We start from the raw sequence: 24,036 nt of genomic DNA on the forward strand, positions 1-24,036 counted from the left end.
AACAAATATTTTATTCTTTTAGATTCCCCAATTTTTCTTACAAGATTCTATCCTACATATCACATGTTTTATTTTTACAGGTTGCGATATGGAGTATGGTGCTGATCCATTGTTTATGTTACGCGAATACATACATTAAGAATGTCACACGTCACTTTTTAAATCAACAGTTTTCTAATAATAAGCATTTTTATAAAGAAATAACAATTCTATATTGTTATTTACTCTTTAGTATGATGATAAATTATACAATAAATAATTCTGATACTAGTTTTTGCACAGGGATCATTTCTGGAAATGGTGACATGGCTGCCGAGCATCAGTATGATGGGATCTGTAACAACCATGTCACATCCGTCCACTGCCACATTTTGTGTTTTTGTGTCAGCTGTTATTGTTTTAGATCCACAATACTAACATTTATGAATAAGAAGATAATTAGCAATAGTAAGTATATACGTTTATTACTAATAAAGTACTGGTACTGACCAGATCATCATGGGTAATGTCACGTCCGTCCACCAGCAAAAGTTTTCACATACACGTGCTATTCAAAATCCAATATTTCTGAAAATATAGCTTCCACTGTCAAATAATATCAGTAGTCTGTGCACAAATGGATTAGCATTATTTCAACACAGTTCTATGCATTTCTTACAACTTTTTTTTGACAAAAATGGCCACTCATTTGACCCCCTAAGTAAATTTTAGCCGTATTAAGGTCTGCCTAACATTGTGTAGGTCCCCTTTTTGTGGCCAGAAACAGCCCTGACCTTTATCTGGCACCAAGATGTTAACAGCAGATCCATTACACCCTGTATATAATGACATGGGCTCTCTGTGGAGTGGAGTTAGATTGTCCAGAACATCCTCCAGATGCTCAGTTGGACTTAGGTTGGGCTGTCCTGTGAAGGCAACGTTTGGTAGGTGGAGATTCATTAACCCAGTTGTCACCATCACAATTTGATCCTTTTCAAAGCCATGTAGCTCCTTATGTTTGCCCATTTTGCTGCTTCATGGACTAAATGTTCACTTGTGGCCTAATATGTCCCACCAGGGCTGCACGATAAATCGTTAAAAGATCGCAGTCTCGATTCACACATGCACGCGATCTCATTTCTAAACATGGAGCACTGTATTTCTCAGGCTGCATTACAAACAAGAAAAGCACTCGGAGAGCACAGACCTCCGCCAAGACAGATCTGCCCCCCTTCTGTGTTTTTTTGTTTGTTTGTTTGTTTGTTAGCAAGATTACTCAAAAAATTATGGACAGATTTTCATGAAATTTTCAGGAAATGTTGATATTGGCACAAGGAAGAAATGATTAAATTTTGGTGGTGATTGGGCCTAGGGGGCGCGGGGGGGGGGTAAACCACCAAAATTTAATCATTTCGTCCTTGTGCCAATATCAACATTTCCTGAAAATTTCACGAAAATCCATCTATAACTTTTTGAGTTATCTGGCTAACAAACAAACAAACACGTACGCACACAAAGCAAAGCGATCACAGTACCTCCTGGCAGAGGTAACAAATGCCCACAAACGCAGAACCGCCACCGCCTCCTCCCTCAACCAGTGGTAAAGCGTTGTTATAACATGTGAGCCTGCTGCTATCGGCTGCAGTTGAGAGGAAAGAGTGAATTACAGCGGAGGAGCATCTGTGGTAAAGAGAGTGAAATGGATAAAAACCCCAGTGGTAGTGGGGAGAGTCACCCACCTGAACTCGTACCCAATAAAGGTTCACATTCATCGGTGTTAATCTCATGTTGGTCTTTTTTTTTTGTCGTCCAGATCCTAGTGTCTTTTCACTGTCACTTCTCTGACTTCTGCTGCTGTTCTTCTCCTTTTCTTTTCTTTGCCGGTGAGGATAACTCAGCCTTTAACCAAGAATCAGAAGTCTCGCCCTCTCCAAAAATGTTATATTAAAAAAATTCCATTGTGCCAGCTGGGAAGTTTCTTTGCGCTGCAAACTTTCACAAATCAGTTGACATCGCTTAGCAACTGGGACCATAAGTGACTGGACTACTTGCAGAGTGATATGAAAGATGTTGTAGCTCTCGTCACGACAGACACGGATCAGTTCCTTTAAAACTGGCAATTATTTTGCTCTCCTCTCATCTTTCATGCCATGATAACTGATAGACATACATACAGCAAAGGAAACACATATGCCTACATTAATAACTATACAAGACATAGCTGAAAGTATAAACGTGGAAATATAAACAAATTGAGTTGCAAATAAAAGAAAAAATACCTCGTTGGCAGCTTGTCATGAGTAAGAGTTCCTCTATACCCCTTAGCCATGCTTTTCAATGTAGCTGTTTCATTCAATTCTGCCGTAGCAGCGCAACGTAACAAACATTGGTTCGGGGCCGGACACAGCACCAGTATATGAACCACATTAAACAGGATTATTGTGTTCCAATATAAACACATGAAATTACATTTTAACATTTATCTAAACTATTCAACAACATGAAATTATTAATTATGATTAAACAAATACAACAACATTTACAGACGTGAATCAGAGGCAAAAAAAAAAAAAATTCCCCTGACATGGTGCAATAAACATTTTGTGAAAAAAATTGTGCCAGAGAATCGTGATCTCAATTCTAAGCAAAAAAAATCATTATTCGCATTTTTGCCAGAATCATGCAGCCCTATGGCCCTCATACTGAAAGGTGCTACTACAACAAAATCATGAATATTGTAACAATTTCACCTGTCAGTGGTCATAATATCATAGTTGATCAGTGTATATTTATTAATGAATCTGCAAAACAAGACTTAAAATATTCAATACACATCTATCTTAATATCCATAAAGTATGACAGCAAAATAGGAAAAAAGATCTAGAGATGCGCATTTATTGATATCCCCACACTGTTCTCATTAATAAAAGTAATGAAGCCATAGCCTTAATTGAAAAACACGCTTCTGCATTCATACATCTGATGAGACAAATAAACCCACGTCACAGCTGGTGCTGTGGTGGTGCTGGTAGTCACATTTTTCAAGACAATTGTCTCTTGACAATTGTCTAACCCAAAATAGTTGAGAGAAAAAAAACATGGTGGAAGACAGGATGTAGACAAAGACAGAAACAGAAATAGACAAAGTGGTCTATCACATATGACATTTCAATTACAGAGCATGTATGATTATATGAACTGACTGCCAGATTTGCATATTTCCAGTTGTAGTATCTGGGATATGATAGAGGCTTTTATTTGTTGAAAGGAAAAAAAATAGATGCAGTATCAGGACTGGGTTCTCTCTCTGTGGTTGCCAGAAATCTTCAGACTGAAACATCTTAATGAGGTCTTCTTTGGGAGTAACAGAATAAGAGGCTTGAGGTGTGCTTTAAAAAAACAAGAGCAACAAGTATGTTTTGCACTGTAGACACTTCTGAGGGGGATCTTTTACATTAATTTTTTGTGTTGTAATCCCTGTAATGGAGAAAAAACATCATATCTGGCATCATTAAAGCCTGTGCACACCAGGGCCATGAGGAATAAAAGACTCAAAAATGCAAAATTTTCAAGGTTAGGTTTTCAACATTTTTGCAAGCTATAAATCATACGTGCCTCTTTGTATAGTTCTTGTGCAGTGATAAGTTAAAACACATACAGTTCAAATGGTATTTGATTGATATGACATATACAGCACATCAATTACAGTTTGAGGTGCTGTCTGAGTTGCACAACTTGATGTGTTGCTGCCTTTATTCACATTGCAAAAGCTTAGAAAAATCAACCTTGTTCTGAAAACCTACTTATCAAATAATACATACTGACATGCAAAAGAATCACATGTGTAAAGACTTCACACACATTTTGGTTCCAATGCTGTGATCATTTTTCCATTTTTTTTCATTATCCTACATATGATCAACAAGTATAAAGTGCAAAAAAGACATTTGCCCAGAAACTGAATATAAATAGTCCTACAATCCGACAATATGGGTACAATGTTATAAATAATTGCCACATGCACATTGCTGCAGTGCCTTCATATACTTCATATACATTCTTTGTGGAAGCTTCTTTTCTCAAAAAATAAAATATTAAGACTAGATATTGTAGTCTGTACTGTAATAGACCAATTTGACAGATTTCACTTCAGTCTCTGTGAACAGATAAGAAAAACCCACTGCATCGAAGAGAACCTTTTTCTCTCCTTCATCATGTTATCTTAAAGAAATATTCTCTGCTATAAGATACTGTCATGTTTCTCAGCACGTTTTATTTCTCAGCTTTGCACAAGGGAGCCATGTGCCAGCCGAGAAAGGTAATGGAAATTGCCCCTTTCTTTCTCTGTCTTTCGACTCAGTGTAAGGCTCCCGCATTTCTTTCTCAGTTGTAAATAATGCTTTTTCATTGGATGTGCGCTGTAACTCAACACTGTTGAAAGCATTTTATGAAAATCAGGAGTTGTTTGAAGTTGAGGCTTATTGCAAACTTAACTCTCTTGGCCTTCTGCATCAGCCCCTCCCATTTCCTCATTCTCTTTGATATGCAGACAGTGTACACAGAGCTGATTGAATTTGTATTTTTTTTTTTCTCTCTGTCTTTTTCTTCTTTGAGGCCTAATTTTATCAAATGCATTGGTATTGCTGAATATCTGGTTGTTGATAACCATCCTTGCAATCATTTACTCTTGATGTTTTTTGGTGGAAGATTGCTGGATGAGAGAAATGAAGAAAAGGTGGCTGATTGACTTGGATATTTGTTTTGCTTTCTAACTGCTGTTTGAAGTGCTATACACATGAGAGGGCGATGCTTATGAAGCCGAGTGAGGCTCTAAAGCTTCCAATGTCGCTTCATTTAGCGAGACACGCTCTTTCAAATCCCACCTTCTTGCCGTTCATTTTGCTCTCCACTTTCCAACTGCACTAAAAAAACACACACTCACATAGAAAACTAAACATTGGTAGCAGACACTTGTATATATTCTTACATAAACACACCACCGCATACAAAAAAAGTTTCACAGACATAGTGAGTGTTCACCGGTGCAATTTTTAGACAATTTTAACTCAGACAAAACACATCAGGAGGTGATTTGTGTGGCCTGACAGATTTGACAGCATTTGTGCATGCATTTTACTCCTAAGTCAACACATCCGTGGTCTTCTGAGTCACTTGTTGAAGTTGTCTGAACACACAAATGAGTGCAAAACACAGATTGCACACCAGTAGTTGTTAGGGTAGCTTTCTAGGTTCATGAGTCTATGGGTGTATTTAATTATGGATAAACAGATACAAACACTGCATGCTGGGAAACAGACAGTCACATATGTGTGGTTTTTCCCACATCTACACACATTACACACACATGCACATACACACTGAGTCATAATTTGCAGTGTTTTTAGCCATAGGGAAGTCCTTTATCCACATAACTAGATTAACTGACTGTGAGCTCTGATCAGCTTAATTTGGATTCAGCCTACTTACCCCTCCCTGGTCTGACTGTCATTCCCTCTGCTTGTTTGTCTGTCATTCTGTCTGCCTTAATGACTATATATCATTTTATTTAACCACCTCTGTTTATTCTTTAACAAAAATCACCAGCAGTATAATTATTTCTCCACTGATTTTTTGTATTTTCCTTTAACTTATTTAAAAGCTCATTTCATTGCAGTGTTTTGCTCTACTTTACATTTTCTTTCTTTCAATCTTTATTTTTTTCCTGCTTTAAAAAAAAAAAAAAAAAAAATTATACTATTGCTATTACCATAAAAAAAAGCTTCTGTTTTTCCCCAACAGAACTATATATTTCAGGTAAGCAATATGTTTGTGTTTCTTCTTTTTGAACTACATGTAATGAACTCATTCTGTCTGCATTTCTTGGCAGGGTGTCAATGCAATATATTGACTGCAGTCGTTTCTCAGTGTCTTTGCACTGAAGAATCTTTAGGTGCCCCAAGGGACTTCCTGACAATAAACTAACAAAGACCAAGGAAACTGTCAATTTCCTGCATAAATATTTCACCAACAGAAAGTCAACATTTCTTTACAACATTGTATGAAAAAATAAATATAGTTTTGTCCAAAGCAACTTATATTAAGTGTATTCAAACCACGTCTGAAGGAGAGTTGTGTATCATTGGAAATAGGGAGGGGTATCCCTTTTGGACAAAATAATGGAGGCAGTCCTAGAGTACAAGAAAAATACTTTTTTTTAAATTTTACAGACAAAGAAAAGTGCTAACAAGGGTTGAGATTTAGTCTAAAAAAGTGGGGTTTTTGTCTGCTTCCTGAACCAGAGCAGAGAAGAGCCTTTCGTCAGATCAACAACCCAAGGTTCCGCTGAGTGTGAGCTGGAGTCTTTTTAGGACACGAAGACTCTTAAGCTCAGTTCAGACCAAAGATTAGCGATGAGAAATTGTTTCATCAGCCATCCCCCTGCTGAAATCTTACCTCAGTACTTCTTACTTTTTATGTTATTGCTATGTCATCAATACTACAGATGTTACTAAATAACTCACTATCAGTATGTTTATACATATGATAAGACACTAATTATACACAGCCAGGAAAAGCTTTAAAACATGGTTGTTGAAGTCAAAATGGGAAGAAAGTCACCTTCAGACCATCTTGTGTTGTTCTGTTGGCACATTGTGACCTGGCAAACCAGCGCTTTGCAAGTTTTCGGCTTGACTCAGTGTGAGTCTTTGGTCTAAATCAAGCTTTATACAAGTGAGTAAAACCCCACTATGAGGATGGTTACAGACGGGTACATCTCCACGACCGTATTTCCATTACAAAATAACAAATATCTGTCATCAGAACTGTTCTTAGCAAAGTTTCACTGACATGCCTAGAAGTCCAACTTCTTCAAGGAGTTTTAATACACCTGACATATCATACATTTCTCAAATAACAATTCCCCTGCTGTGAATATGAGTAATGTCATGATAAAATGCAGAACTTAACTGTGAGACACAACAGACCTAGTGTCCGTGTTGAATTAACAGCTGGTATTGGCATCTTCTTTTTTTTTTTTTGGAAAGGGTAACATGAATGAAGCAGGAAAAGACTCATAGTACTGATAAGACCAGAGGCATTAATTTAGTTGGTTTGCATTGGAGTGAGTAAAAGTGTACTTTTACACAGAATCCCAGAGTTTCTAACCTAAAGCAGGATCAAAAGCACATATAAAAGTAAAATGTGGTTAAATACTTCAGTAGTCTTGGTGTTACATATAATCTCAGAAAAAGTTTTGCTTTTCAAAACAAAATGGACCCCTTAAAGGTGGGGTAGGAGATCTTGGAAAAACGGTTTGAGCAAGCTACATTTTGAAAATAAACAATTCAAAAGTCCAAACCCCTTTTCTTCAGACATCCCCCCGAAGCCACGCCTCCAGAGTACTGGCACGCACAATGCTTGTTCCCAAGGGTTCACAAGCGCTGCACAATTCTCCCGGGTCCGGACCCAGCCTGGCTTCGACCCCGGCCCTGGCTTCGGCACCAACCCCAGCTCTGGCTCATGGATCCATGTGTACTTCATTCAGTCTCCTCTAACACCTCCGCTCTTACAGAACAGCCCCAGTTCATACTTATCTGCTTAACGTTACATTTCCTAGTGATTTATGTTAGTGACAAAACAGTTTGCTGGTGAACTTTCCATCCTAATATAGCTAATATAGCCAAACTCTGGCTCTGGCTCCGTTTCCTGTACCAGTGCGCCAAGCCTCTGAAAACACACGATTCATGCACAAAGAGGAGTATGCACAGAGGGGGGAGGGACAAATGGCAGTTGAGTTTGATAGACATTTCACCATTCAATCCTTTCGATGGGCTGGTTAAAATGATTGGATGGTGTTTTTTCTGTCCTGTCCGTTCCACAGGAGGTGACTAATTTTTTTTTATTTTGGTGTTAAAGCTTTTAATGAATTGGTTGTAATCAGGATGTGACGGGGATTTTAAACAATATAGTAAAAAATGCTCCAGGAAAACATTTTTCACCCCACCTTTAAAGTCCTGAAAAGATCCACTAAAAGGCTGGATAGGTTTGGACTTTATTTAGCAATAGAGAACCCCAGTTTAACTAAATTTGGAATGGTAAGTTACATTAAAAAAATAAATAAATACATAAATAAATCTATATTATAAAAAGCAAGTGGCAAGTGTGTGCGTGCGTTTGTGTGTGTGTGTCTCGAGAATCACACAAAAGCTGTAAAGAGCTGATCGCTACAGTTTGGCATACTTTTGTATTTTTGGTCAAGGAAGATTGTACCGAAAACGGCAAGTTGATACGACTAATATTTTAGGAGATGTTAGTAATTTTGGAATACAATAGCCTTACAATCACATTGCTATGCCCAGAATGCTTTGGTGGTGACTGCTGGACAAATGCCGTTCAGCACATACACATGCACACACACACAAATACACAAAGTGGCCTAAACAGTTTGTTAGATGTCCTAATATAAATAATTTGGTTCATGTTGTTGTCAATGCTGCTCTTAAATTTGTTAAAACAGAATACGAATTTGCTCTCTTGTTAATGTTGCACTTCATGTGGAATTTTTTTGTTGTTATTTTTATGCAGAATGTGAACTGACAGAACTGTGATTTGATTTTTATTGTTTGTTCGAAGCTTCCTTTCAGGGAAAAGTGCAATGCTAACGTTTAAAATACATTTAGTAATATTTAATTTATTTTATTTTCTATTTGATTTATGGCAGCAGAATTATATTACTCCTGTTTTTCCATATTCTATTGTCTTCAAAAATTGGTGGAAAAATGTTCAAAAATTCATAAATGCATTTAAGACATTTTGAGGGGTTTTCTTTCTTCCCATACTGGACCGAAAAAAAAAAAAAAGAAACGAGCCGTGGCTTTCAAAACCGAAAGCGTACCGAACCGAAAATTTTGTGTACCGTTACAGGGCTACTAACCATCATCTGGAACCAAGCAAAATTTAAAACTGAGTTCATCATAACAGAGTAATGAATGTTCACTGCCACCACAGTTCAGTACAATTCAATTACAATTTTTCAATGAGTCATTGAAATAGACAACCATTTTCACTATTACTGCACATTGCTACCCTTCATTAATCAATACAACTACCGGTAATACTCTAACTAGCCCACAAAAAGTCACATATGAACTATTTTGTTGGAGCTCTTTTAGCTCTAACTACTGGACACATCATCCCATGCAGTGCTTATCAAATATCACAGTAAATGACATATCATGCATTTCTGTCCAGAGTTACATTCATTTTTGTTCAGGATCCTGCAATGATGATGGCTGTTGTGTAAAGGCTCTTTCATCACATCCAAAAGATTGGTCTAAACTCATGTTCCCTGGACCACTCTTTGACAATCTGATGAATCCTGGTATTGTCATCTTGGAATATGTCTGTGTCATCAGTAAAATAAAAATCCACTGTTGTTCAGACCTGGTCATTCATTATATTCAGGTTCAGCTGACCTAATTTTTTGGACACATAACTTAGACCTGAACAAGTGAACCAACCCCAGACCATAACACTACCCCCCAAAAGGCTTGTACTGTAGGAACTAAGCATGATGGGTAATCACTTCATCCATCTCACTTCTTACCCTGATGCGTCCATCACTCTGGAATAGGGATGTAACGATTATCGGTATGACAATAAACCGCGGTAAAATTTCAGACGGTTAGTATTACTGTTTAAATTCTAATTATCATGATAACCGTGTTTGATTACTGCATTTTTCTGGAGAAAACGCCTATGTAAAGATCTGCTTTTATGTCAAATATTTGAGTATAATTTTAATTTATTACAATTTTAATTTTCTATACCTAATATTTGGAACCAATATTCACTTTTAAAGTCTTTGAAAAGGTTTGTTAAGCATCTGTGTGTTATTTATGCAATAAATTATATACATTTTTCAAATCGGATTTTATATATTTTTTGTGTTTTCTGGCCTTTTATGTTTTTATAGTAGGTTAAAATGAAAAAAATAATAGACAGGTGATATAGATGCAGCTGTGCTGAAAAAACAGATCCCAAACATGGGTATAGTAAACATTTGTTTATATAGTATATAAAGGCAAAATCAAAAGGACTGAAAAATGGGCAAAATAGGCTCAGACCATTAAGGGTTAATATTTGAATTAAAAGTAGCATTAGGCATTTAAGGCGTGCCAGCTTGGGTGCTGTGCCACTCATCCCTGAGTCCATTTTCAGTTAGGCCCTAGCATACAGACCTGCAAAGACACCAAAATACCTTGTTATTTTCTTGTCTGTTTGCATCGGGATTGGCTCTATAACATGTGCTCTTATGTATGAAATGAAATGGTACTTTCGTTTTCTGCTCAGTAGTTGTGTCATTATTAAACTGCTGTCTTTGTTGTGATCACTCCAGAACTCCAGAACTTTCATTTGCTCTGTATGAAAAGAGAATTTATCATCACTTCACTCATTTCAATCTTAACTATGTCTTGACTAAGTCTTAAATAAACATTGATATTTACTTGCCACATATGCAGTGCTCGAATGGAATGAAAACACGTATACTATTTTCTGAAAGAAACAATCAATTGTAACATCTTCCGATAAAATCTGAAAAGTAGAAGCATAATGTAATGTCGCAACCTTATCTTGGACCAATTCCACTAGCATTTTTACAGGAAAAGGTGGAATAACTCAGAAATACCACCATACACCATTAAGCGTAATGATACATTTTTTTGGAAAAAAAGAGGTATCATATAATCATGACTAAGCTCCTCATTTGGAGAGGCTATCATGGTTTAATACACATATATATGTCTTACTAGCAAAATGGCACCACAAAGGTTTTGCCCCCTTTGATGGTACCACTACCTGGCCTGGCCCATGGACTAAATGTTTCTGCAACAGAAGTACATTGTGCCTATTAATTTATTTCATTTATTTATTTTTTCTTCAAAATACAGCTTGGTTAAATTATTTCAGTGTCTATATAAGTACTTTTGGAACATTTCGAGCACAATTTCAACAATACCGTGATAATAATGATAACCGTCATAATTTTGGTCACAATAACCGTGATATGAAATTTTCATATGGTTACATCCATCACTCTGGAACAGGGTCAATCTGTACTCATCAGACCACATGACCTTTTTCCATTGAAACACAGTCCAATCGTTATGCTCTAGCAAACTGATGGTTAAGAAATGAAAAGCTACAAACTGCATCACTTAAAGAACTTGTTGTAACTGAAACATTAATCATTGCAGTAATTATCCAATGGAAGGCTCTTTGTTAATTGCTTAGTTTAATGAGGGTGGCCGCTTCCACACATCTAGTGAGGGTCCATTAGATTAGCCAGTGTCTGAGAACTGACAAATTGTAGGAAAACAAAAGTCACAGTTTGAAGTTTAGTAGTACTGTGATATTAGAAGAAGACTGGACTTTTGGCCTTGGTAGAGATTTTCGCTCACTGAGTCACTTCTTACTTTTTTTGTTTACATCGGTGGCCTCCATCCTAATTCATTACCAAAGTCTTGAAAAAGACAGTAAGCCGCTGAAGAAATATGGAGAGGGGATGAACACAAAAATAAGAGGGGAAGCAATATAAGGAGGCATGGAAAGGAGAATTATATAAGGGGCCAGAGGGAAGGAGGGGACAGATAGTGGGACAGAAAGCATGAGATGCTGAGGAAAAGAAGGGGATAGAAATAATGAGGGATGGATGGAAAGTAGGGATAAGCAAGGAATAGAGGGGAAGGAGGGGGCAGCAAAGAGAGAGTTGAGTGGAGGCGCTGGGCCTGGGGGATTGCTGCACATTTATCCTCCTCTGCAGCAGGCTTCTGAAGCACTACCTCAGGAAAAGACTTTAAAGCAGGGTGGCTGCTGCTCTGCACTGATCTGTTAATACCCACAGATACATGAGGCTTCACCATAGTACTCTGGGGGTAGGGTGGAGTGGGGCAGTGTGTTTAAGTCTGCGTGTGAGTTTGTGTGTATTTTTTGTTATGTGTTCAAGGATCATATCGTATCTCTGCAGACGATATCCTATCCCCACCTCTAGCTCGCCCCAGCTTACCCGAAGACATGAAGTTACCAGAGCGATTAAAAGATTAGATCGGACTATCATTTGGCTGTGTGTCAGCGTTGTCACCTCAGGCTGCTGCCATGAGGGGAAAGGGGTTATGACTAGCCTGTTTTAGGAACCTGTATAAATAGACTCCTGGGAATTGGTGTAACACTCCCTCCGAGCCACAGTATGCAGCAAAAAATATACACACTGGGAGGTGGAGAGGCTGTATGGGATTTGTGCTGGCTGCTTTACACAGGCCCAAGTGCCATGCTCTGAGGGGGGCTGGGTAGGGTAGGGGGGCTACATGATTAATTCATTGAGCGTATGAGACCCAAGGTGGGGATGAAGTTGGACGATTTCTTTCTTTGGATTTGGACCTCCTGTTTTCAAGTGAGGTTTTGCTTATACTTCAGAAATTCATGTAATGAATGTTGAAATGTCCCATTTGACAATGCGTAGGATGTGTTTTTATTACTTTTTTAAGCTGTGTGAAAATACATTTGAGAGCATCAAAATTCACTTGTGTCGGCCAACATTTTCCCCCTCCCTTTTCCTGTGGTTTATATTCCCTCAGAACATAAAGGGAATTCTGGTTTTCCAAATTTGTTTGAGAAGAAATCCTATATACATAAAACTATTTAGGCCTAGAAGGAGACATATTTAAAACTTAATTCTGCTTATGGTTTCTCCTCTGTAATTGTGTTTATAACAGCAAATCATGTCATTTCACTGGATCTTGTAAGTATTTTATTGACTCATTGGGATGCTGTTACCTCAATAGTCCCTTATTTTCATATCATCTTGCTTGAGTGATTCCTCTTGGTTGGTCTCAACAGAATGAAGAGATGGAGAGAAAGAAAAATAAAAAAAAATAAAAAATAAACAACTCACTGAACCATATCGCCAGGAATGTTAGCGTTTGATCAAGATAACCTTGGAGCTTCAGCTGAAAGCTCTGTTGTATCCGTCAGCAATAATATTCTTAAGATTCCCTTTGTTTTCCACTGCAAACAGTTTCATTTGTCATCTTGATTAAATGTCAAAACTTCATAGGAAACGTATCAAAAATTACTGAGTCACAACTGTTATTATCAGAAGGAATTTAAGCTCAGAAGGAAAAGACAAAACAAAATAGATATACCGAGTATTCTAAATTTGCACTGTCATGACTTTTACAATCGCCTTCTCTTTTCTAAACATGGTTTCAAGTGCCAAATGAACAACCAGGCCGAAATTTTTTTATCACTCACCAAAGAAATGCTTGGTCATGAGTGTATACACGTTTTCTCTTCCATTCACACACTCACTTCATTGTAAGTCTGTAAGCGGTCTGCTGTTGCCCTGTTACACTGTTGTTGTTTCTTATCGACCAATGCCACGTATTCCGTTGATCAAAATAACCTGTATTGTCAAATAACACGACAGGCTATTAGAAAGATGTGGTTAACCAGGCGTGTGATATTGCTGGCAGTCGTCTTTAATGATGGTGTAAACAGCAGTGGTACTGGTCAGCGCTCGGAGGCACATGCACTAAGTCTAAGCAGCCGGATTGTAGAATTATAAAGTTAGATTTTCTTTCTGTTAAATCTCCTCTAATTTAACAACCCTATAAACTACAATTTGTAAAGAGCTCAGAAACAAGTCAAACAAGATCTCAGCTCATTTACACTGTGTAGTTTCTCACAGATGTCAACGTGTTTAGGGTCTGGCGTTGTTAATATGTGGTTATTGAGATTTAAATTGAGCTGTACCTGTAAATAAAAGAAAAAAAGAAAAAAGAGAGGCGTAGATAGATTGGTAGAAGTCAAACAAATAGTTGAATGAACTTGTTAGCATGTTCTTTTGTTGGAAGCTCCAGGGATAAGTCCGGATTCATCTCGGTCTCATTTTTATAAATTTAATTTGACTTGATCTGATCACAAACAAAGCATTACTTAGTACTAAGGAGCCACATTACAGAGGAAAATGGATCCAGACATTCCAACGCACATCACTTTTATTGACCTTGTAAACTGATCTTCAAAGAATGGGCTCATCCTACGGGCTTGGTGGGTTGGGTCACCAAAAATGGGCTGGTGTTACCTGACTAAAGTCAAACAGATGTGATACCTCAACTGTATTTAACCCTATACTGACTAGGGATATGTCATAATACCAAAAATTCAGGAATCGATACTAATACCACAATTCTTGATACCAAATTGATACCACAGTAAAAAAAAAAAAAATCAAAAAAAAATCAGAAGAACCCATAAACTTAAACAAGAAATACTTTCAGTATTTGCATATAAAGGAATATTGCTTTTGCCTCTAACTCTCTCATCTGTTGCATTGTCAGTCACAGTTTACTGCTTTGAATGCACAGACGTGATTGGCTGAGTGGTATCAGGTGGGATGGTTCTAAATACATGCAACTGGACTATGCATTTCCTCATCTACTCTACTGTAAGCTGCCATGTTAAGAGAAGCGCTCCACCACTGGCTGTAGGTCCGGGTCCATATGGGATAGCTTCTGGGTCCAGACCTGGACCATGGTCCTCCTGTTAGTGACCGCTGGTATAGTTTCTTATTGTCACCATTTTGTATCGGCAGTGGTCCGAACGGGCCAGGCTGTAAAAACTGCATTGGACCATCAGACCAGTGCCAGTGTCGAGCCCTGATGCTATCGCATGTCAAATGTTTAATGCTGAATCACAGAAGTTACCTTGAATTCCTTAAACAGATCTGGGTGCCTGTCTCCAAGGTGCTTTGCTAGGTTCGTGGTACACCCCCCACCACCACCACCACCACCACCACCACCACCTTTGTTTGAATCTGAGGTGGCAGCGTTGACACTGTGGCTTATGCATGTCAATAACCATGTCATGGTCGTCTACCTGAAATACTTCCACACACGACTTTTGGTCCTTTTTTGTCCATTAGATGAGGCGGAGCTTTAGCTGCAGCTGTGTCCATTCTTTCATGAGTTGCTGTACTTGTTACGTGTTTACTTTTGGTGCGTACTGCCCCCATCAGTTCTGGAAGAGTAGTAGCCTACCGATGGTATTGATTCTTACACAGGCATCAGTTTTTCCGTTTATTAAAAAAATGAGTATCGACAATTCTTTTTTCATCACAGTATCAAATGGTATCCTGAGTATCAGTTCTCATGACATCCCCAATACTGACAGTGTGTTTACATCTTACCTCCTGCGATTTACAATCCAATTTGGAAATGTGTATTTAAAAGTGTGCCTAAGGTAAAACCTAAGTCCTGTGTTGACCAAGATGTGACCCATAGTAGCCTAAGAACTTTACCACTAACTAATGAAACAAAGGAATCCCATCTTAAAACATTAACTACTAACTAATATGTGCTAAAACTTAAGACTTTAACTGTCCAAACTAAAATAATATTTCAAACTCACGGAACTCCAGTGAATAGACAGACACTGCAGATAAACCAAATGAAATGCTTTGTACAGTCGAAAATAATCAGTCAGGTCTTTTGCACCATTTGTTTTATTATCCCAACTCGCAGATGTCCCTGAAACTGTTACCGCCTCAGAATGCACCGGCCTACAAATTTAACGGTCATGCCTCCTTTGCACTTGTATTTCAGTCAGTCAAAAATCTACACAGTTTAAATGAGTGCAACCAGTTCAGAGAGATTGTAAATAATGTTCCACCGAATTAAGAGGCCTAAATTCCGGGGCTTCATCATGCTGAAAGAGTTTGTTGCTTGTAATCTGGACACACACTTACGAGGCAACAGGGTTTTAGGCGATAGCTTTTTTGTAATGCCATCATCAGGACAGAGTTTGTGTGATTAGACTAAAGTTAGACAGTAATTAACAGAGTTAAATAGCTGCACCAGTGTCTCCAGGGACTCCTGTATCTAATGTGCAAGGTAAAGGAGGATGGGCCATGGAGGATGAGAGAAGAGGTAAAGCAGGTAATTAAATGAAGATTGTGAGCTATTGACTGATCTCCTGGGCACATGCAGCCCTTCTCCTCTTTCTTGTCTCCTTTCCTTCCCTCTTTCCGTCTTTGCTCTCTTGCCTTGCACCTGAGATGAAGATGACAGTTAATGATGGTGTTTTTAAAACCACTTTAGCTCCTGCCCTATAGCTCACTCCCGCTCTCTCCAGACAGATGGAGGGTTTCTTTTTTCATCCTACTGAGATGGGTCCACACCATTTCGATGTTCCATTAGCAAATTGCCTCCTCGTCTTTCTCTCCTCCTTGTCTCCACCTCTCCACCAACCCCCTCTTTTTACCTCCCATTAGAAAACTAGAGAATTTACTCATCTAAACTGGGAAAAACAATGAAGTTCACCCTGGGGTTTGTTGTGTTTTGTAGAAGTTGGACAGGGGCGGCTGAGCGAGAGTGATGGTGGTGGTAAAGACAACCTGAAGGACCTGAGAGCCATCATTCGCACAGAGTGGCAGCAAGGTCATCTGACTAAGCCATGGTGAGTATGTTATTTGCATATGCTGTGGGCTATGAGGTAATAAGGTCTGCTTAGCTCCTCCATTTAATCATTTCAAAATATGTTAAGACAACCATTAGTGAACTGACCAGCAGAATGTTAAGTATACCAAGCTCTGATGCATGCAAAAATATGAAGAAATTATGCTGTTTGAAAATAAAGAGAGAAAAACACAACGCATATGATTTTGTTATCAAGCTCTGCGATTAAAATTGATATCAGCTGTAAAACTTACACACACCAACTGGTTGACAAGCCGTAAAATGACAGGTTTGGATTAACTTATGCCTATTAAAGAAAATTATTCCTCTCAAGAGTGCATAATTAGTAGTGTTAACTTTGTAGGCAAGTCGGGGTGTGTGTGTGTGTGTGTGTGTGTGTGTGTGTGTAATCACGACAAAATCTCTTGCTGAATAAATACATTAATGTGATCCATTATTTCTAATCAATCCATTAGATTCACAACATATCTGTATGCAAAAGACAACAGTTGCAATTACATTAAGGATAATTAACACTTGATTACCATAATAAAATAAGTCAGTTAGTTAAAGCTGAGTCGATTAGAAAGAGGGAGAGTGAGAGAGTTTCATATCCAACTGTGCTCTATTCAATATTCTGTCCTCATTTGAGTTTCACGATGTGTATTCCCGATGCTCTGGATTACCCCACATCCAAAAACTGCTAAATCATCAGCTTACAGCCCTCACAGACTGCTCCTTGTCTTAATATGTCTAGTCCTGTGTCAGGTCTTTGGGTATCAGGGTTAATATCTATCAGAAGGGTCCAATCTTTGAGATTATGAGTGTTTGATTTTGTTTACACCATCTGCCATCGGTTGTAATTGAATGTACTGCATGGCATAATCTGATACATCCGAGGGTGATGTTTTGCTGCTGCTTAAGTGTGTGTGCGTGCGTGTGTGTGTGTGTGTGTGTGTGTGTGTAGTGTGTTTATGTAGCCCATAGGTGCCCTGTAGGAATCCAAAATAGCCTGTAGATGTCCTGCAGGAATTAGCCAATCTTTATGGAGAATCGAGCACTGTAAGCTAAAGTCTGAAGTCATTTAGGTGACATCCTTTGCATATGATTAAGACAGTTGAGAAAGACATATATAGCAGGTTACCTTTCCCCAGCAACAGTCATACTACCGCTGTACTCTGAGCAGTCACAGTGTATTAAGGATGTTATTCTCTTTTATTTCTCTTCAATAAACATCAATGGCTCATTTGTAGCTGTGTGTGTGTGTGTATATATATATATATATATATATATATATATATATATATATATATATATATATATGTGTGTGTGTGTGTGTGTGTGTGTGTGTACACATACATACATAGATGCATATTATATTTGACCTAGGCAGTATTAGATAGTAAATTTGAAGTTCCCATGTTCATGTAACACCACAACAATTGTCATTTGTTATAACTTGAGGTATTTGATACTCACTCTTGACGTACACATTAACATTTTAGTCTGTCGCTGCCATGCAGAGTGATGAGCAAGCAGGTACAGTGGGGGGTTTACTGTCATGCTCAAGGACAGTTCGACAGGGCACAAGGCTGCAGCTTGGACAAATAGATGTGGTTAAGTCTCTGAATTGCAGGTGTACCACACAAAGACTGCGGTAATTATAAACTATAATGTGAGGCAAATAGTTTTCTGTTGCTCATTTAGCAAATTAAGAAAAAGTACATTTTGAATAATGTGAATAATGCAGTGTTTTCCAAACCTTTACATGTAGCTCAGGTAAAGTAACAGCCATCCAAGTGTTATAGAATAATTTTAACACATTTACTTACACTGAGGATTGTTCAGTGCACACTGCAGCTCATTATAATCTAAATTAACCCACTATAGTGTTGGTCTCTGTCAGACAGCAGAGTATATCATGTAGGGTTTACATTACATGATGCCTTACACGTTATGTGAATAAGCAGTCGTCCCCAACCTCAGACCACAGGTAAAATTTTATGGGAATCACTGTAATATGTACTACAATGCATTATAATTTGCATCGTAATGTATTTTTATCATAGGAAAGTGATGACATTACCGATCTGCATGTCATATTTTGAATACCTTTTATGTGTTCATTCAAGATTCAGCAACAATATTTGTCATCAAAAACAACAGAAGACTTCAAAGCTGTATCCAGAGACATACAAAAAGAGGATGTAACATTTGATTTGCCTTTTTTTCACCCCAAATGCAGTTCAAAGAGGTAGACTACTGAAAAGTATGTCACTGGTACGGTGCCAGGATAAGGTATTACTTGCTTTAAATCCTCCAGTACTGATCAAAACCAGACTTACTGCCCACATGTACACACAGAAGCAAATGCATTTAGCAGCACGTAAACCATCACAAAATATGCACACACACACGCGCGTACACACAAGCACATAGTTTAATGACAATCACTTGAGCAGTACCACTAACAACGGTGACCTTTGTTATCCGGGTGTGCAGGCCAGCTGACAGTCAGCAACAGATCACAACATGTGGTCAGGGATGCCGTTGCACTGCCTCCACTTTTTTTTTTTTTTTTGTATCACATTTGAACAGATGCAGCATTATCATTAATGCATCAACAAACAAGGGGGTGGGTATGTTGTTTTACTCCAACCTCATTGGTTTCACAGATATGGACGGTACAGTTCCAGTATTCATATGTCCAAAGATTAATGCCGCCCCTGGTCTGTAAAATGATACATTATATAGGTATTTATTCAACCTTTTTACATAGTCCTGCTGGCACTGGAATGATAGGAAAAGTGAAGTGTATTTATGTTGCTCCAGCCCTGAGGTTTAGCAACTAAAGCATGACCTTTTTCAAATAAAATTTTAACCATTCACTCTGCATGTCTGATTCAGAGGGTTTCTAGAAGCTTTTTTTCAAATTGTCTGTTAAGGCTAGTAAGATTTGTAGCGTTCAAGGTTTGTAAAAGTATACATGTTATGTTATGATGAAAGCGTTTTTATTAACTGAGCATCCATTAAGCTAAGATTCCTCTATCGGCATGCACATGTGCGATGTATGCTGTATCTGGAGCTGTATGAGACTGTGTCAGACTTTCTGACTTCATCTGTTCATGCTTGTGTACTCGCAAACCTCCATATGTCTCATAATCCAGAAGACTGGCGCACATCATAGCATTGGGAACTGGGGAATTCAGAGCCATTCTGCCACATTCATCAGTCGAAAGAAACAGACAAGGAGAACTTATGGAGCTGTGTTTAGCATATTACACTAAATAAAGAAAGATTTTGACTGCATGCAGGGAACGGCTGCCTCACTGAGTGAAGAATCCGCTGTGGAGAAGATTCAAAGGGGCAATTTTACACCAGCTTATGAGCAAGGGAGTGAATAGAGGGATGCTTTCTGAGACCGCCAGATGTTACACAAGGGAATCCATCTGCAGCAAGAGTGACCAAGTGTGGAATGATTCTAAATTGGCTCTGAAAAATTGGGTCCTCACATACAAACAAATGAAGGAAAAAGTTACTGAACAGGGTCTATTTTTTTTTTTTTTAATTAATGAAGAACACTCGTTTACATTTTGCTTGCCAAGGAGGTTATGTTGTCAGTGCTGTTTGACTGTTGATATTTGGATGTTTGCTGCCATGTCTCAAAAACTACACCAGAAATTTCAATCCCATTTGGTGTGGGGGTAAGAACCAAGTCATTTGGTTGTGGTTTACATCCTAATTGACAAAAGAAGCTTATCCTGAAATTCACTATTAATAATTCGTAGCAATGGACAAGTAAGGTACTGTAAAATAAAGTTTTAAATACATTAACAAATACTGTAGCTGTAATATAAAAAAAAATAAAAAAAATTATCATCCACTGTTTGTTTTCGTTTACAGTACTCATTTAACTGCAGTTAGATTCCAGACCCCCACCCCTTAAATATTCACCATGCTGAATAATTCCACTTTTTGTGAACACACTCAACAAAGTAAGTCATCGAACTTAGGGCTGAATCTACAAAGACTAGATTGTGCCCTCTGATTGTGCAAAGAAATGTGTAGCATTTGCACACACAATCTGCTCCACTTTGAGAACCTATTCACAGTAGATTTAACTTTAATGATATACTGCAAATACACCTATTAACATTTGCCTCTGAGTGCAAAAATTGTTTTACACCAGCATGGTTTGCGTTTCAGATGGTTACTTGAGTTTCAGCACACAGATTGGTCAACATTGCTGCATTTCCACTACATGGAACTGGCTTGACTCGACTCGGGTACCAGGTACTATTCCTGGAAACCATATCCATTGTAGGGTATTACCGACTTTAGAGTACCTGGGACAGAGAAAAAAAAAAAAAAAAAGAGTACCTGGACATCAGAGTGATGCGGTGCGTAACTTCTGTGACGTCTGCTCAGAGAGTTGCTGATGAACTTGCTCATTGTGTGTTGCCCCGTCAAGCTCACACTGAACTTTTTCATCGTCCACCAAGGACAGAAATGTCTAAACCAAGGTTATAATAGTTTTGGATTTTTAATTATAGTTTAGTTTTAATTAGTTTTGACTTTTTTTCTCTTATTCAGTTAGTTTTAATTAGTTTTTAGAGCAGGTTTGTTAGTTTTTATTAGTTATCGTTTTTTTCCTGAATGCTTAGTTTTAGTTTAGTTTAGTTTAGTTTTAGTATTAGTTTTAGTTATTTCATATATTTTATCTTCCTCATCATCCTATTCAAAGAAATTAGTGAGGCGTGGATATGGGCTACCCTGGACACTTTATTTGGGGGTCGGGTTAGGGCGGCTCATGGACTGAGCAGAGACACAATGTACCGTACAATGTATAAATTCCCTATAGCAGGTTGAGGGGGGGTGCAATCCATACACAACGTCACTTACGTGAAACAATGCGAAGATGTGCAAAGCATGAGAGGAGATGCACAAAGCAGCCAGCAGTTAAAGCAGATAGAAACATATATAACCAGCCAACCAGCAGTTAAAGCAGATAGGAACATATTATAAACCAGCTAACCAGCAGTTAAAGCAGATAGGAACATATTATAAACCAGCTAACCAGCAGTTAAAGCAGATAGAAACATATATAAACCAGCTAACCAGCAGTTAAAGCAGATAGGAACCTATTATAAACCAGCCAACCAGCAGTTAAAGCAGATAGGAACATATTATAAACCAGCTAACCAGCAGTTAAAGCAGATAGGAGCATATTATAAACCAGCTAACCAGCAGTTAAAGCAGATAGGAACCTATTATAAACCAGCTAACCAGCAGTTAAAGCAGATAGGAACCTATTATAAACCAGCTAACCAGCAGTTAAAGCAGACAGAAACATATACAAACCACTTATAAACATATATAACCCAGTTCATCAGCAGTAAACCACACCTTAGCAGATATCTCATCTCTTAATCATCTCCAGTTCCATTATTAGCTAACTTTGCTTCAGTTCAGTTCAGCTAGCTGTTGCTAGTAACATCAAATGTTTTTTAACATTCTAACAGGTTCCATACCTCTGTAATTGGATTAGTTTTCCTCCTCCTCTTTTCTCCTCTTCTAAACTGTGCAGTTCAGGGCTTGGAAGGCCTTTTCATGGTGATAAACTCTCCAGTTTTTACCTGGATGCTAGTTCAACACTGACTGTCCTTTAGCTCTGCTCTGTCTCTGTCACTCACGCGCACACACACGGTACGCCAAAAAAAAAAAACAAAAAAAACCCGACCCATGTATCACTACAGTAAATCCCAGACAGGACTGTGCTGCTTTGTCCCAGCTTTAGTCTGTATGTTCCAGGTAGAGTGGGGACCAGAAGATGACTGCAAACCACCAGTGACCAGACATGATAGACTGTGAAGTGTCGTATGGTGTCACCAGCTCAAACTGCTGGAGCGAAATAAATCAATTTGATATCAATCCGACATTGACAAAGACGAAAACGAAGGGAATTGTATCCATAATTTTTATACGTTTTAGTTAGTTTTGTAAGCTCACAATACAGTTTCAGTTAGTTATCGTTTTTTTCTTTTAATTAGAGTTTTTATTAATTTCAGTTAACGAAAATGTTTTTTCAATTTTAGTTTTCGTCATTTCGTTCGTTTTCGTTAACGATAATAACCTTGGTCTAAACCTCTTCAACTGACCACGGTGTAGTTTTGTGGGCTTCCTTCATGTGGATTAACCCACTGGTATATTTACTGTAAACCTCCAAATCAGTTTTTTAAAAAAGGCGAGTTGCACATTGATGACGCAATGACGCAGAGACAACTCTCTGACCAATCAGTGGTCTGCAGTGTTTACACATCACGTTTTAGTATCTCTTCCCCCCATTTTAGAACCTATGCAGAGCAGACACCAAAAACTAGTACAGGGTACAAAATCCCAGGTTCTTTTACATAATGGAAATGCAAAAAGGCCCAGTCGAGTCGAGTCGACACCACTTGGCATGAGTGCAGACTATGCAAAAACCCTCAATTACTTGTTTTTTATGAGCAATGACACACACAGAAGTCCCCACGATCATAAACAAACTTTCTTGCTTCCATTATATGTTGTGCTTTTAACACAATCTGCTGTCTTTCCATACAGATTTATTGTGATTCAGGCAGGTATGAAATTTGTTTGACTGTCTGACTTTGGAAACAAGTGAAGCTCCCTGTGACATTTCTTCTTTTGACGTTAATCAGGCTACAAGGGACTGAAACATTGTATTAACGTTAAGAAAATTGAAACAGTTTGCAGGAGCTTATGTTATTTTTTCTTTGTTTTTTTTTTCCCAGTTTCCTTTTCTCCAAGACACCTAATGCATATCAAGATGTGCAGAGATTTCCAAATTAATATCCAGCTTAAACTAATGTTATGTATTACTGAATATATCAGAGATTTAACTCAAACATTCAAAGTGATGTTCTATTTAATGTCATAACTGGTGGTATGTCACAGTGTCTCTGAACTCCAAAAGAGGCTGTGTGCAATTTATGCAGCAGTGGTAACGTCATTAACAGCAGATCAGTCAGGACCATTTATGTTGCAGAACCTGCAACTGTTGCACTTTGGGATTGTAGTATAAAATGGTAATTCTATATTCCAGATACGGACCTATCTACCTGAAGATTAACTGTGTGACATTTGGTGCTGGTTGTGAATTAAATGGATGGTATAATGAAGCGTGTTTGCATAGAACAGGGGGTGATTTTGCATCAAATGTGTAGTGAGTAATCCCTAATTTACATCCACAGATCTGATAATATCTATTTAATAGTGCTGTGTGCAGTGAATTGTGAATTGCAGGCCATATATTTATTACACCGCCCTCCGAAGGGGAGCCAAGGGGTATTGTTTCGGTTTGTTTCTTTGTTTGTTTGTTAACACTTAAGCAGTTAAACTATCGCTTGAATTCATACCAAATTGGGTTTAAAGATTGCCAGCGACCCAGAATAGATGTGATTACATTTTGGGGAAAGTAGGTCACAGTTAAAATTTTTTATGAATTTCTTTAAATCTTTTTTTTTTCTCATTTACGTATAA

The 24,036-nt window shown here is 38.1% G+C and overlaps 1 protein-coding gene across 1 annotated transcript in view; it reads left to right on the forward strand.

The window, feature by feature from the left end:
- Positions 1 to 24,036, forward strand: part of cdh22 (cadherin 22) — a 269,721-nt gene that overhangs the window by 87,424 nt on the left and 158,261 nt on the right. Inside the window, exon 2 of the mRNA XM_030133936.1 lies at positions 16,384 to 16,495. The gene's annotated coding sequence lies outside the window, so the exon portion shown is untranslated. The remainder of the gene's footprint in view (positions 1 to 16,383; positions 16,496 to 24,036) is intronic.

The sequence above is a fragment of the Sphaeramia orbicularis genome, chromosome 5, assembly GCF_902148855.1.
Source record: "Sphaeramia orbicularis chromosome 5, fSphaOr1.1, whole genome shotgun sequence".
In the NCBI taxonomy this organism is placed as follows: Eukaryota; Metazoa; Chordata; class Actinopteri; order Kurtiformes; family Apogonidae; genus Sphaeramia; species Sphaeramia orbicularis.